This window comes from Scylla paramamosain, chromosome 33, assembly GCF_035594125.1.
Source record: "Scylla paramamosain isolate STU-SP2022 chromosome 33, ASM3559412v1, whole genome shotgun sequence".
In the NCBI taxonomy this organism is placed as follows: domain Eukaryota; kingdom Metazoa; phylum Arthropoda; class Malacostraca; order Decapoda; family Portunidae; genus Scylla; species Scylla paramamosain.
Genome location: NC_087183.1, coordinates 15279868 through 15284867, shown reverse-complemented (window position 1 = coordinate 15284867; position 5000 = coordinate 15279868). Strand labels below are relative to the sequence as shown.

Here is a 5000-nt window from a genome sequence, read left to right as displayed (position 1 = left end):
CAGGGAGTTCCAGAATTTACCAGAGAAAGGAATGAATGACTGAGAATACTGGTTAATTCTTGCATTAGAGAGGTGGACAGAATAGGGATGAGAGAAAGAAGAAAGTCTTGTGCAGCGAGGCCGCGGGAGGAGGGGAGGCATGCAGTTAGCAAGATCAGAAGAGCAGTTAGCATGCAAATAGCGGTAGAAGACAGCAAGAGATGCAGCACTGCGGCGATGAGAGAGAGGCTGAAGACAGTCAGTTAGAGGAGAGGAGTAGATGAGACGAAAAGCTTTTGATTCCACCCAGTCTAGAAGAGCGGTATGAGTGGAACCCCCCAGACATGTGAAGCATACTCCATACATGGACGGATAAGGCCCTTGTACAGAGTTAGCAGCTGGGAGGGTGAGAAAATCTGGCGGAGACGTCTCAGAACACCTAACTTCATAGAAACTGTTTTAGCTAGAGATGAGATGTGAAGTTTCCAGTTCAGATTATAAGTAAAGGACAGACCGAGGATGTTCAGTGTAGAAGAGGGGGACAGTTGAGTGTCGCTGAAGAAGAGGAGATAGTAGCCTGGAAGGTATGTATGTATGTATGTGTGTATGTATGTATGTAAGTGTGTATGTATCTATGTATGTATGTGTATATGTGTGTGTATGTGTGTGTGTATGGAGGAAGGTACGTTGTTATGGTCTGTGTTAATGTATACTTGTATGGCTTTATGTGTACGGATGGTTGTATGTTTGTAAGTTGTGTCATGTGTATGAGTAAAATAAATAGCAAGAAGTTATTTCAAGTATCCTGACAATACCAAAACAAAATACACGTTTAAATATTCAGGAAAAAAACAAAAGAAATAATAAAAAAAGGAAAAGAAACCGAGAAAACTAAACCAAAACAAAGAATACATGTAAATAATGAGAAAGAAGGAAAAAGAGAGCAAGGAAAGCAAACCAAAACAATAACCAAAACAAACACTTACATAATAAAAGAAAAAAAGGAAAAAGTTGAAATAAAGCAAGAGTCTAACCCAAAACAATACAAAAACACAATTAAATACCCACAAAAAAAAAAAAGAAAAAGAAAACGAGAAAAGTGCACCAAAAAAACGAACCAAACAAACGAACGAACACTCGTCACAGCACATCCCATAAAAAGTGAATGACAAACAAACACACACACACAAAAAAAAAAAAAACCACCAACCATTTTCCAAGCACACAAATCTTCACCACATACAAATGAACGCTCTCTGCTTCCCTCACCGCCTGACCTCCCCCTCACCTTTACCTGGCCTGACCTCGCCTGACCTCTGACCCTCACCTATCTGCAGGCCGGCCCACTCACCTAGCAAACCCTCACGGCCTCACCTCGCCTCACCTCTTCCTGCTCACTCATTCATTCACTCAGTCATTCACTCATCCAAACTACCTCTTCCCGATTCACTGTTGTTGTTGTTGTTGTTGTTGTTAATGCTGCTACTACTACTACTACTACTACTACTATTTTTTGTGTAACAGTAACAGCAAAAAAATTAAGTGCAACTACTACTATTACTGCTACTACTACTACTAATACTACTACTACTTATTTTGTTCAGGTGCATTCCTTATCATCATCATCATTAGCATCATCATCATTCTTCTTCTTCTTCTTATTATTATTATCATTATTATTATTATTATTATCATTATTATTATTATTATTATATTATTATTATTATCAAATATTTTTTTCATTTCATTAATGTTTTCTTTTTTTGTTTGTTCTTATCATTTTCTTCTTTGTTATCATTATCAACGAATATTATCATTTTGAAAGAGAAAGATAAAAAAACGAAACAATGAAAAAGAATGGAACGATAAGTAAAGAGAATCAAAAGAATAGGAGACAAAGTAAAAAAGAAAGACAGAAAGGAGGAAGAAAGGAAGACAGTAATTGAATAAAAGAAAGGAGACAAAAAGAGAGAGAAAAAAAAAGGGATTGGCAATAAAGGGGAAGGAATGAGAGAGAGAGAGAGAGAGAGAGAGAGAGAGAGAGAGAGAGAGAGAGAGAGAGAGAGAGAGAGAGAGCCACGTTTATTACACACAGGAATCGCTCGATATTATAACCAATAAAAGCTAAAACTGACGATAACTCTCCTCCATTTGATATAGTTTCCCATCTTCGCCAGCTCCGTTTTCTTTTCCCTCACGTTTTCTAAGATTTCCTCGTTTTCTGCTTCTTTCTTTTTCTTTTCTTTTTTGTTAGTCATGATATTAATTTTCTAGATTGATTTTTTATTTATTTTTTTTATAATTTTTATACTGGTTTTCTTAATTTTCTTCTTATGTATTTATTTGATTTAGTTCTATTGTTATATCTTCTCTTCCTTCTTCTTCTTCTTCTTCTTCTTCTTCTTCTTCTTCTTCTTCTTCTTCTTCTTCGTCTTCTCCTCCTTTTCCTTATTCTATCATAGTTCTTCTTCTGCCATCTTCCTCCTCTTTCTGTTCTTCTGTTATTATCATCCACTCCTTCTTCCTACCCTTTATTTTACGTCTCCTCTTCTTCCTCCTCCTCCTCCTCCTCCTCCTCCTCCTCCTCCTCCTCATCCTCCTCCTCCTCCCACACCAAATCTTTATTCTCTTCCTCTTATCGTTTTCCAGTCTTTCCTCTTCTTTTTTGTTTAATCTATTCTACCCACCCTTCTTCTTCTTCTTCTTCTTCTTCTTCTTCTTCTTCTTCTCGTCCTCCTTCTCCTCCTCCTCCTCCTCCGTCATCGGTTGAATTCCTTGCATTTTCCCAGCTCAAGATATTCTCCTTCTTCCTCCATCTCCTCCCTTCCCTGCGCTTCATTTTGACTACCCTCCTCCTCCTCCTCCTCCTCCTCCTCCTGCTGGCCGCGTTATGAAATCTGGTCTCACAATCTGCTGCTGCTGCTGCTGCTCTTCCTACTGTGTGTGTGTGTGTGTGTGTGTGTGTGTGTGTGTGTGTGTGTGTGTGTGTGTGTGTGTGTGTGTGTGTGTGTGTGTGTGTGTGTGTGTGTGTAAGACTAATATAGCATTTTTGGCTGTTTGTTTGTCTGTCTACTCGTATCTCTCTCTCTCTCTCTCTCTCTCTCTCTCTCTCTCTCTCTCTCTCTCTCTCTCTCTCTCTCTCTCTCTCTCTCTGTCAAGTTTACCCGACAAGAGGACCTTCTCGGATTGAATAATGGAGAAAGTTTGAACGAGAGAGAGAGAGAGAGAGAGAGAGAGAGAGAGAGAGAGAGAGAGAGAGAGAGAGAGAGAGAGAGAGAGAGAGAGAGAGAGAGAGAGAGAGGTATTATGAAACCCAAAACCATGAAACTGATAAACGAGAATGAACTTTTAAAAATATTTGAGCTCCATTCTAACCCTCTCTCTTTTTCTCTCCTCCTCTTCCTGCTCCTCCACCACCACCACCACCACCACCTTCCTAGTGTCTGTTCTTCCTTGATGTTCCCTTGTGTTCCCCCCACCCAGTCTCTCCTTCACCACTTGAGTAATGAAACGTGGCAGGATGACCCCGTGGAGTTTCTAGAGTTTCTTCAACCTCTCTGTTTATGAAATTTTCGACCTTGTTAAGACACTGAGGTGAGGTACGGGGTAATATTTGTTATGGTACAGATTATGCAGTTAGGAATGTACTACTACTACTGCTGCTATTGCTACTGTTGCTGCTGCTATTATTACGACTGCTGCTACTAATATTATTACTATGATGTGAAGTTGAGTTTTTTGTGTGTTCTAGTACAATATTGTAGTTAGGAAAGTTTCACTACAACCACTACTACTACTGCTATTACTACTACTACTACTACTACCATTTTCCTTCATATTACTGTTCTCGTTATCGCTTTCATTGCCTTTGTGATTGTTATTTTTATCGTTGCTGTTATTGTGGTCATTGTTGTTGTTGTTATTATTATTATTATTATTATTATTATTATTATTATTATTATTATTATTTTTATTGTTATTATTACTTTGCGGCATTTAATATCACTGGAGGAAGGAAGATGGACGTGGAGGAGGAGGAGGAGGAGGAGGAGGAGGAGGAGGAGGAGGAGGAGGAGGAGGAGGAGGAGGAGGAGGAGGAGGAGGAAAAACGTGCAGAGCAAAGCAGAGAAAAGTTTTGGGAAGAGGAAAGAGATGTGAAGGGAAATGGAAGAAAGAGGATAAGAGGAGGAAGGAGGAGGGAAGAGGAGGAGGGAAGAAGAGGAAGAAGATGACCGAGGCTGGTGTGAGAGGAAATGAAGTTACTGATGCGATGTTTTCTTGGAGGGAGAGGGAGAGGGAGAGGGAGAGGGAGAGGGAGAGGGAGAGAAGAGGGAGAGAGAGGGAGAGGAAGAGAGAGAGGGAGAGGAAGGAGGGATAGACGAGGGATGAAGGAATGTAATGCACGAAGGGAAGGAATGAAGGAATACAATGAAAGAAGGGAAGGAAGAGAGAGAGAGAGAGAGAGAGAGAGAGAGAGAGAGAGAGAGAGAGAGAGAGAGAGAGAGAGAGAGAGAGAGAGAGAGAGAGAGAGAGAGAGAGCACCCATTTCTTCCTTCACACCTGTTCTTTCCTCCCTCGAGTCTCACCTGAGGGGAAAGAACACTTGTATTTTCCTCCAGGTAAGGGAAACAAGATGATATGAGCAGGTGTTAATACGTCCCTCGCCTCCCTTAAAGGTGAGAGGGGAGAGTGAGGGGAGAGTGAGGGGAGAGTGAGGGGTGAAACTAAGTGATGGGGGGTACATTGAGCTGTGGGTGTTTATGGGAGGGTGAGGGGAGACAGTGAGGGGAAGGGATGGATTATGAGGGCAGAGGTATGGGAGAGTGAGGGGAGAGTGAGGGGAGGGATGTATGGGAAGGGGTAAGTGATGGTTTTATTGAGGGGAAGGGGAGAGGGAAGTGAGGGGAGATGTGAACTGTGGGAGGTTAGTGCAAGTGGCGAGAGAGAGAGAGAGAGAGAGAGAGAGAGAGAGAGAGAGAGAGAGAGAGAGAGAGAGAGAGAGAGAGAGAGAGAGAGAGAGA

At 41.3% G+C, this 5000-nt stretch overlaps 1 protein-coding gene across 4 annotated transcripts in view; it reads right to left on the bottom strand.

The window, feature by feature from the left end:
* Nucleotides 1-5000, bottom strand: part of LOC135089773 (rho GTPase-activating protein 32-like) — a 91281-nt gene that overhangs the window by 77469 nt on the left and 8812 nt on the right. The gene's annotated exons all lie outside the window — the stretch shown is intronic.